This window comes from Chelonia mydas, chromosome 8 (genome assembly GCF_015237465.2).
Source record: "Chelonia mydas isolate rCheMyd1 chromosome 8, rCheMyd1.pri.v2, whole genome shotgun sequence".
Lineage (NCBI taxonomy): Eukaryota > Metazoa > Chordata > Testudines > Cheloniidae > Chelonia > Chelonia mydas.
The window spans coordinates 15,095,001-15,106,256 of NC_057854.1; the positions used below are offsets into that span (position 1 = coordinate 15,095,001).

General features: G+C 50.8%; 1 long non-coding RNA gene across 1 annotated transcript in view; it reads left to right on the plus strand.

The window, feature by feature from the left end:
- Positions 1-8,443, plus strand: part of LOC114020343 — a 71,302-nt gene extending 62,859 nt beyond the window's left edge. The window contains exons 2-3 of the long non-coding RNA XR_005226502.2: positions 1-1,189; positions 3,002-8,443. The exon at positions 1-1,189 is cut by the window's left edge and continues 506 nt beyond it. This is a non-coding gene — a long non-coding RNA (uncharacterized LOC114020343). The remainder of the gene's footprint in view (positions 1,190-3,001) is intronic.
- The last annotated feature ends 2,813 nt before the right edge of the window (positions 8,444-11,256 follow it).

Consider the following 11,256-nt stretch of genomic DNA (forward strand, 5'->3'; position numbering starts at 1 on the left):
GACAGGATAATGCCAGAGTGTCATGTGTTTGTTTAGGTTGCATGCTGTTGATTTCTGAACAACCTGGTATAGACCCCTGTAAGCAGCTAAATTACAACAGAGATGAAAAAGTTTCTTCACTTTGGACCTTCTCACATCACTGGTTTTAACTCTGCTGGTGTGCTTGTTCCTATGACTTCATTAACAGACAAATCCTGATACATCAAAACCAACGTAAGAACTTCTTGTGACTTCAGGGTAGTGCTGAATTTGGTTCTCTGGCACTGAGTGCTTAGGCCTGGTCTACACTACAAAGTCAGGTCAATGTAAGTCATCTTGCATCAGCCTCTTTGAGTATGTGTCTATATTCAAATTTGTCTCTGGCTGATGTAAGTGCCCCACTACAGCGACACAGTAAAAACACCTGCCCAAACTGCGGAGAGCCATGGTTGACCTACTGAGGTCAATGCAGAGTAAGCGTAGCCACTGTATGACCTGTGTTGATTCCAACAACCTCCACCAGCTGTCCCAATGGACAGTGACCATCCTGGTTATATTTTTAATCTCCGCTGCCTATGGGTCACAGAGACCGGAAACCACACACCCCCATTTAACTCCCCCTGCGTGCTTTTGAAATGCCTCTTCCTGATTGCCCAGCTTGGCAAGCACACACAGCAGCTCACCTTTGTTACATGCAGTTGCCTTGCCTAGCTCCCTATGCCAGCTCCACGCGCACAGAGGTACAAGATACAGTCCTGCCTGGAGTAGACAAAAAGTATTGGATTTCCTGGGCACAGCTATGGACCAGCTGTAGAAACATGGACATCTACGAGCAGACTGCATAGGGGGTGCAGAGAAAGGGTTATGACAGGGGTCAGCAGCAGTGCTGTGTGAATGCGAAGGAACTTTAACAGGGATATCACAAGGCCAGGGAGGCCTATGATGGATCTGGTGCTGCGCCACAGACCTACCGCTTCTACAAGGAACTGCATGCCATCCGTGGTGGAGACCTCACCAGCAACCCACAGACCACTGTGGATACCTCATGGGATCCCGAGACCCCAGCTGTGAACGGCGAGAAGGAGGATGAGGAGGATGGGGTGGGGGAAACAGGATGCTGTGAGCCAGGACCTGTTTGCAGCTCCACCAAAGTCTAGCAAGTTCTACCAAGCAAGCACAGATGAGCCTACTGAAGGGGAAGAGAACTCAGGTAAGTGTATGCATACCTTTTTCCCTTACAATGTTTAATTTTAAAGATGGTGCCGGGCCTGGCCCCAAGTTAACAAGACAAAGGTATCGACTTTTCATTGTTTTACTCATATAAGAAGAGGAGGAGGTAGAGTTGGCATCTGCTTTTCATTTCCTTGTTGGGTTAGGTGGAGGCAGGGGACGTGCAGAGCACTTTGTCTATGCACGTAGGGATGTCCCTTTTATCCTCCTGAGAGATGCTCTACAATCCGCTTCCGTAAGTGTCTAATGATGGCAGCCTTATTTCTTCTGCCATGTGTGATGAGTTTAGCTGGCAGTAAACAGACTCGCATCATATGGGCCCAGGCAGCTTTGAATGCCAGCAGCAGCTGTGTTCTCTGTGCCTTTGTGACTCTCGGGAGTTGGATCTCGGCTAGAATCCCCACAGCCTGTGGAAAACTGCCAGTCAATACCCACTGCACTGCTGGGTGCCAAGGACAGGCTGTGCTCAGGCATAGGAGATGAGTGTCAGGGCATGGCTCCACTTGCAGATGTAGAGTGCTTTGAGTTAAACCAGCCTTCGGAGAGCGCAGTAGGGAAAGCGCTGCAGTTTGTCCACACTGACAGCTTCAAGCACACTGGTGTGGCCACACTTGTGGCACTTGTAGCGGCATTGGGAGCGGTGCATTGTGGGCAGCTATCCCAGCATGCAAGTGACTGCAACGTGCTTTTCAAGTGAGGTGGAGTGTGACAGGGAGTGTGTTGTGTATATGTGGGCGGAGAGAGAGTGAGGTTTTGGGGGCTGAGAGCATGTCGGCATGCTGTCTTGTAAGTTCAGACAGCAGCAGACCTCCCTCTCTTCCCCCCCCCCCGTCTCTCTCTCTCACACACAACATTCCACAGTAATGGTTTGCTTTGTCTCAGAGCAGATAAGCAGCCGGCTGTCAGAAACGGAGCTTTCAAAGGGCATATCCACATTGCTGCATCAATTCAAAAACAATGACAAGAGTGGCCACTTGACTTAAGGGGATTATGGGATGTTTCCAGAGGCTGATCAGAGCGCAGTAATGCAACACCTCATCCACACTGGTGCCGTGGCACTCCAGTGGGGGCACAGCAAACGTTATTCCACTACGCTGTAGCCGCAGAGTCAGAGCGCTCTATGTGCCTTGCCAGTGTGGACAGGTAGTGAGCTAGTGCGCCCGGGGCTCCTTTATTGCGCTGTAACTCGCAAGTGTAGCCAAGCCCTCAGTCATGACAGCAAAGCACAGCGGCAAGAGGGTTAGAGGAAAGACAGTTTTCCATAACTGGTGTTCTTCGAGATGTGTTGCTCACGTCCATTCCATGACTCGCCCTCCTTCCCCACTGTTGGAGTGTCCGGCAAGCAGGAACTGAGGGTGGGGAGAGCCGGTGGCACCCCTTATACTGCGCCATGTGACCACCACTCCAGAGGGCGCCAGAGCCAGTCCCCTACGGATACTGCTGAGGGAAAAACTTCTGGCACTGATGCATGTGGCAAGCACACACACCTAATATGGAATGGACATGAACAACACATCTTGAAGGACACCAGTTACGGAAAAGGTAACTGTCTTTTTTTATAGCTTAAGGCCACATAAAATCCTTCCTCTCCTCCACCCCCCCCCGCCTCCCGGACAGGCTGTACTCACCAAGGATGGGACTGGAGAGCAGTGCTACGCAGAGGCACTCCAAAGCTGAAGTGTCGATAAGCATGGCTTATTAAAAGTGTGTATGGGAAGAGTTTTGAAACTTATCTTTCCCTTTCTCTTGTGACTGTAAATCCAGTGGCACATCTGTCTGTTTTTATCAGCAGCTTTTGGCAGGGTAGCCTTGAGAGGTGCCCCCTCCTCGCCAGCAGAACACCTGACCCTGAAGAGGAGGAGAAAGAAAAGAATGAGGGAGGACATGATTTGTGAGATCCTGCATGCCAGTGCTTCATCAGACCATGAACAAAGGGCTTGGAGAGCCACCGTGACCAACAGCATGGAAAAGGAAAGAGAGTACAAGAAAGAGGCCTCGGGAGTTGCAGCGGGAAATGTAGCTAATGTAATAGGTCTTTAGTGCTCAAGTAGCAAACTCAAGTGCTGCAGGCCCTGATTGACCTACCAGTCCAAAAATCCCAGACCTGCCCACCCTTTGCAGTCCTTGGAGAATTCCATGGTCACTGCTCCCTGCACCTCCTAATATACCACATGGCTTCACAGGGCACATCCTTACCCCTTCCACTCCATGCCAGGGACAGTAAGGAAAACCACAGCTTTACATACACTGACCTGTGAACACCATGGCAGGTGTGTGTGTAGCCACACTGGACTATGCTTGTTTCCTCAACTGGACACACATGTTTACTTCCTTTTATAATTTTAAACTTTCACCCCATTAAGTTAAAAACTTGTGTAATAGGGCCTATGTGATTTTTGGCTTTTGCACATTGATTTTCTACAGCGTTGTTTCTTTTTTTCCCCACTCAACAAGGGTTTTTTGGAGAATTAAATTAACTCTATTAGAGCAGGTCTTCACTACCTGCTGGATCAGCAGGTAGTGATCAGTCTGTCAGGGATTGATTTATCGCGTCTCGTCTAGACACGATAAATCGATCCCCGAATGCGCTCCCCTTTGACTCCGGAACTCCAGCTCGCGAGAAGCGGAAGCGGAGTCGATGGGGGAGCAGCAGGTAAGTTGACCTAAGATATGCCAACTTCAGCTACACTATTCAAAGTTGTGTATCTTAGGTCGACCCCCCCTCCGCCCTCCCCACCAGTGTAGACTAGGGCAAAGTTCACAACAAACATTGCAGAATGCAGAGTTTGCAAAAAATGCAAAGCAGACAGTATTTGTAAATGCATGCTGAGCATCATAGAATTCATAACTACTGCAAAACACCCAGTCATATTCACAAATGTAATGTAAGCACTACAAGCAGCATGTAAAGTTCTAGGCCGGGGGTGGGTAAACTTTTTGGCCTGAGGGCCACACCTGGGTATGGAAATTGTATGGTGGGCCATGAATGCTCACAAAATTGGGGTTGGGAGGGGGAGAGAATGAGGGCTCTGGCTGGGGGTGTGGGCTCTGGGATGGGGCCAGAAATGAGTTCAGGGTACAGGAGGGGGCCCTGTGCTGGGGCAGGAGGGGTAGGGTATGGGGGGGGATGAGGGCTCCAGCGGGGGTGTGGCTCTGAGGTGGGGCTGGGGATGAGAGGTTTGGGGTGCAGGAGGGTGCTCCGGGCTGGGACTGAGGGGTTTGGAGGTGGAGAGAGGGATCAGGGCTGGGGTAGGGGGTTGGGACACGGGGGAGGGGGTGAGGGCTCCGGCTGGGGTGCAGGCTCTGGGGTGGGGCTGGGGATGAGGGGTTTGGGGTGCAGGAGGGGTTCGGAGGGCAGGAGCGGGATCAGGGCTGGGTCAGGGGGTTGGGGCATGGTGAGAGGTTCAGGGGTGCAGGCTCCAGGCAGCACTTACCTCAAGCGGGTCCCAGAAGTAGCGGCATGTTTCCCTCTGGCTCCTACACGGAGGCGCGGCCAGGCATCTCTGCTGCATGCTGCCCTGTCCACAGGCACCACCCCTGCAGCTCCCATTGGCTGCGGTTTCTGGCCAGTGGGAGCTGTGGGGGCGGCGCTTGGGACAGGGGCAGCATGTGGAGCAGAGCTCTCTGGCTGCCCCTGTGCGTAGGAGCTGGAGGGGGGACATGCTGCTGCTTCCGAGAGCAGCACGGAGTGGCCCCCGATCCTGCTTCCCAGCTGGAGCACCAGAGCAGGGCAAGCCCCAGATCCTGCTCCCCAGTGGGAACTTGAGGGCCTGATTAAAATGGCTGGTGGGCCGGATGCGGACCCTGGGCCATAGTTTGCCCACCCCTGCTCTAGGCCCACAGACCACTACTATGGCTGACAGTTAAAGTGCTGTTTCAAAGCTTCCTTCAACTTCATGTTTCCATTGTGGGGTCTTGTAATGAACCAGGAGTCTGGCTGTTCAAAGTCAGTCAACGGCTGCTTTGCATCTGCCCTCCACCCTGGTGGCAGTTTTTCCCCCTTGGCCTCATAGATATTATGCAGGACACAAGAGGCAGCGATAACCATTGGGATATTTTTCTGACTGAGCTCCGAACTAGTGAGTAGACACTGCCAACATCCCTTCAATCTACCAGAAGCACATTCAACTCTCATTCTGCACCTGCTGAGCTGGTAATTGAATCTTTCCTTGGTGCTGTCCAGGTAGCCAGTGTATAGCTTCATGAGCAAGGGGTAGGCTGGATCCTCTAGCATCTTTATTGGCATTTCAATATCACCAGTGGTAATTCACTGGCCAGGAAAGAATGTCCCTACTTTCAGATTTCTGAACAGCCATGTATTCTTAAAGATATGGGTGTCATGCATCTTCCCTGACCAACCAACACTGATGTTGATGAAGGATCCCCAGTGGTTCACCTACACATGCAAAACCATAGAAAAGTTCCTTTTCTGTTGTACTGTGTAGGCTGGTGCCAAAATAGAGAGCTGCATGCTGTCTGTCACCCCACCACTGTTCAGGAACGCCCATTGCTGCAAATCCACCCACTATGTCCTGCCCATTGCCAAGTGTCACAGGCCTGCATAGCAGGACATAATTAATGTTTCTACTCACTTGCACAACAATGGCCCTACTGTGTATTTTCCAACTCTAAAATGATTTCTCATTGACCAGTAGCAATCTGGTATTGCAAGCTTCCAGCGTGTGATCGCCACTGGCTTCTCCATGGTTGATGCAGCTCTCATTCTGCTGTCCACGCACTGAAGGGCTCGGGTGAACTCCGTGCACAGATCCAGTCATATGGCCTTGCGCATCCCAAAGTTCTGCAGCCACTGTGCATTGTCTCAAACCTGCATTATGATATGATTCTGCCAGTCAGTACTTTTTTCTCAGGTCCAGAAGCAGCACTCCATCCTCTGTAGCTGCTCTGTGAATGCCACCAATAATCTTGAATTGTTCTTCACTGTGTCCCTCAGCAAACTGTCCTCAAAGAAATTCTCGTGTTCCTGGTTATTGTACTTCCTGAAGGTCTTCAAATGCAGGGGAAGTGTGTGTTCTGTATTTGCAACATTCACGAGAACAGCATCGAGCTCTGCGGACTCTGTGCTTCAGCCAGAGATGGCAGAGACTGAGAAGTGTCATGCAAGTTTGCAGGGGGAGGCGTTTGAAAATTATGGGCTCTGGATGGCGTGATGGGATGGAGAAAGTTACCTGCTGGGAACTTGACCCCTAGCTCCCAGAGATCTCTGGGTGAGTCATTACTATCCCACAACACATTGCAAAAATGGCCCATATGGCATTGCGCCAGATGGCAGAGCGTGGCACATTGGAATACGTTCCCATAGTGCATTGCACTTTGCATCGACACAAGCGTGCCTGGTGAGTAGTCGCAGTGCTGACACAAGCAGCCAGGTAACTGAGCGACAGGCAGACTTTGGCGGCTGTATGCCGACGTAACTTTATAGATATGTAGATATGACCTTCGGTAAGCGCTGGCAAAAGCAGTGGCACTTAGCAAGGCCTTTCCCTGCCCAAAACAAAGTAAAGATCTGTGCTAAATTAAATGTTCCCACGTTCGTTCTTCTATGGAGTGGCGTTTGCCTTCCGTGATCCACCCTGTTAACGAGACACCTGGCTGTTGAGTGAATGCAAACCATAGAAAGAAGAGCTCCCTATAGTGACCTTAGGTAATTAGTGTAGATGTAAATATAACTGGCCAGATCCTCATAACATGCAAATTGATGCAGCTCCTTTAACTGTAGTGGAGCTATGTTAATATACGCCATCTGAGGATCTAGCTCAGCGGTCGGCAACCTATGGCACGCCTGCCAAAGACAGCACACGAGCCCATTTTTAATGGCACAGGGTGCCGGCAGGCAGCAGGGTGCCATTAACAATCCAGCCCTGCTCTGCCTGCTCTTCTCCGCTCCCCGCCCCCTCCCGCGGGGGCAGAGGGCAAGGCGCAGAAGCTTGGTCCTGCCAGCTCCCCTGCCTCTTCCTGCAGTGTGCTGGGTCCCTGCCCCTCCTCTTCCTCCTCCTCTCCCTCCCTGTCCCTGCCCCTGCCGGCTGATCAGCTGATGGCCCCTGCCAGAGAGGAGCAGAGTCAGCCTGCTCGCTGCTCCCAGTGGAGGCAGAGAAGAAGCGGGGGCTGGGCCTTGGGGAAGTGGGGCATATCCCCTCCAGGCCCCTGCTGTGAGCACCCCACGACCCCAGCCCGCACCCCACGACCCCAGCCCGCACCCCACACCCCCAGCCCTCTGCCCTGACCCCCCCTCACACACACCCAGCCCTTTGCCCTGAGCCCTGCAGCCCCGCACACCCCAAGGCCCCTGCCCTGAGCCCTGTACCCCCTCACACACACCCAGCCCTCTGCTTGGCTCCTGCACCCCCCCCACAACCCCAGCCCTGACTCTGGCACCCCCACACATACCCAGCCCCTCCACCCCCCACATCCCCATCCCCACCCTGAGCACCAAATGGGAGCTCGTGCACCTCCCCCCCACATTCCCACCTGCACCCCTCCCACCAAATGGGAGCTGCCCAGGTAAGCACTCCACACCCAAACCTCCTGCCCCAACCCTGAGCCCCCTCCCTCATTCTAGCTCCTGGCCAGACCCTGCACCCTAACCCCAGTCTGCTCCTTCACACCCAGCCCTGTGCTCAGTGCAGAGAGAGATGAAGAGAATGGCCAGAACTAGGGAGAAGGTAAGTTGGGCCAGGACCTCAGACCGGCAGTGGGTTGAGCGGGACCGGCAGCCGCGATCCCGGCTGGCAGGAGCTGGCAGACGGAACCCCTGAGTAGCAGCAGGCTGAGCCGCTCAGCCCACTGCCGGTCTGGGGTTCTGGCTGCCGGCCCCTTGCCAGCCAGGTTCCCGGCCCCAGGCCCCGCTTAGCCCGCTGCCAGCCTAGGTGAACGGAACCCCAGGCTAGCAGCGGGCTGGCGGCATAAGATCAACATTTTAATTTAATTTTTAAATGAACCTTCTTAAACATTTTGAAAACCTTGTTTATTTTACAATACAACAATAGTTTAGTTATATAATATATAGATTTATAGAGAGACCTTCTAAAAAACATTAAAATGTATTACCGGCACGTGAAACCTTAAATTAAAGTGAATAAATGAAGACTCGGCACATCGCTTCTGAAAGGTCGCCGACCCCGATCTAGCTCATAATGGTAACAGTGGCCACAGTGGCCCCTGACCTGTTTGGTCTGACTAGGCCTAGGAAATAAAGTTAGTTCTCATACAAGCACTCCTTTGTCAGTGTGTGCTCATCTCTGTGTGTGTCTTTCACTGTCACTAGATTATGAGATCACTACAATCCCAGGTATAGGCCACACGGGTAAAACCTCACTGCTGCCATCAAAGCTTAATGAAGCCTTTTAGCGCTTCCATTGAGGGCCAGGTCTTCAGGTGGTGTCAATCACCTCCAGTTTATACCAGCTAAGGCTACAGCCCAGACAGAGCTTAGCAGGGATATGGAAAAGCCCTAAAACGCCCTGGCAATAATATGTTTGCAAAGCTCCATACAGGCTCCTGCTCCTTTTCTGAGTTTCCTTTCCTAGTGATCACTTGTGTTTTTTTGTGTAACAAGGTGAAAGGCTGGTTGAAAGGACGCCTTTTTATCCCATTTGGGTGACAGCCTGTTAAAGTGGGTCCCTAGCTCACCCAGGTTCTGTTCAGTTGTTTCCCTTGCGAGGGTTCTGGAGCAGAACAGATTGAAGCATGAACAATTGAAGTGGATTTGGGAATATGGGGATTTGTAAAACATTGATTCTCATCTTTTTGTTTTTCACGTGAAATGTGTTCTGGAAAACCATGCAAGCTGTTTTAGATCCTAAATTGTTAATAGAATGAGTATGAAATTCCTTACTAATATTCTCATCCTTTGAATTTATATAACGCCTACCCACTGGATCCCAAGGTTATTACAAACAATGATGATTTACTCCTCACAAACATCTAGTGATTTAAGGAAGTATGATCCCCAATTGACAATGGGGGACGCTGCAATCACATAGGAACTCTGCGCCAGGACTGGTGGTGAAACCCAAATCTGAAGCTTAGGCTGTACCAGAGCGCTTACAGACGCACCTGAACTGATGCAGCTGCACTGATGTAAATTCTCCAGTGGAGCCATTCTAAACCGACGGGAGAGAGCTTTCCTGTCAACAATTAATCCACCCCCCAACGAGTGACGGCAGCTATGTCAGTAGGAGAAGCCTAGGTCAGTGTAACTTATGTCTCTCAGGGTGACTTATTCACACCCCTGAGCGACATACGTTATACCGACATAAGTGGTAGTGTAGACATAGCCCTAATTCTGAGCTTTAACCAATAAGACTATGCTTCCTCATAATTAGCTAATGTTCGCGAAGCACTTGGTAGATGAAAACTGCTATATGAGTGTATAAAAATATGACAGTTCCATTTTAAAGGTGAAACTAGACGTGCTAATTAGAATTGGACAACAAATTCCACAATTTTTTTCCTCATGTTTTCATTGAAGTTTTGAATTCTTCAAATATTTTCTGACCATCTGTCATGTTAAAACTGCTGGGATGGATTTATTCATCCCTTGCACATTAGATTCATTCACATTATCTGAGAGCTCCCCTGGATTTAAATAATACACAGCAAGGAACGAAAGGCCTAACTAACAAGCTGTGAACCTGGTGGGAGATTATATTTCAATCTGCATTAAAGTGCACCTTTGAGCCTTTCACCACTTCTTTTCTGTAATGTAATAAGCTCAAATAAAATGACATGACTGATGATGAGAGAGGTTGTGGCTTTGGAGATGTACGCTTCACGTTTGTGGTTAGCATTTCCCAGGCTGCTCAAAGGTGAACGTAAGTTCAGTGATGTTGTCACTTCTTTGGTAGATTTTGCCAACGCCTTTAAGTGGCTGGTAAACGGGTGTAAGAAAGGGGCCTGCAGTGGTTGGAGGATCTGTGTTATGGAAGACTGTAGGGATAGGAGGGCACAAAAAGTTGGCCAAGCCAGTGTTTTCCAAACAGTGGGTTGCTGGAAGGTTCTAAAAGGAACCCGGTCCCAGTGCAGAGGGGAGGCCACGGGACGCTGGATCTAGGGTGAGCCACCCCTTCCTCATGACAGAGAGGCAGCTGGGCCAAATTCCAATGAATAGCATTTCAATCTGGTGCATGGGGGTCACAGCACAACTCCGGTTTGGCCACTCACTCAATTGGGCACAGGGGACAGCTAGGCCAAACCTGTGAGGCACTGTGACCCTGTGCAGCAGGTCAGAACACCCGAGGCAGGGAATCAGGCCCAGCGCTGCAGAACAGTAGCCATTGATGTGAGGTGAGTGTGGGGCGGGTTTGCTCTCCAGCCCACCCACCGCTGGGACTCCCCTCCACACCAGGCTGGGATCAGAATTGTCGTGCCAGGGCCGAGGGTACGGCTGCAGCGACCAGTGGAGAGGCAAATGAAGGATGCTGGCCTATGATTTTGCCCTTTCCACAAATTTGAACCTTAGATGGGTTGCAGAAAAAGACAAAATGCAGTTGGTGGGTCATTTTAGGCCAGTGAGTCTCAAATTTTTTACTAAGTTTTAACCTGCCTTAGAGCCTGTCTCTGTACTGGTGGTGGATTTAGTTCTAAACGATCGCAGTAGACATCCAAAATCCCTGGACATTCTGGCTATTGCTGTTGCAGTAGACTGAAAATAATTGCTATGGATTAGTTGTGCAGCAGTGACATTTCCAGTCACTTAGGTTTTTCCCTTTATCCTGGGGCTGACTAGAGGATGTCAGTGTGACCAGGTCAAGTCAGCCCCAGGATACTACTAATGCCGGTTTCTTCACCCCGATGTGCATCTCCCGTGGAGACTCGTAGGTAGGTCAGTCTCTGTGCCCATTTGGACCTCTCACCTTTCTTCTGAGGCAAACAGCAAGGGTGCTAACCAAGGCTATTTGTGATGGCAGCTTTTGTGCTGTGGACAGACTGAACTGCAATGAACAAATCATTTCATGCAGTCAGAGCTATTGGACAGTAATTATTTTCTTTCTCTGCTGACTTGAGGTGGAGTTGAATCGGTAAAGT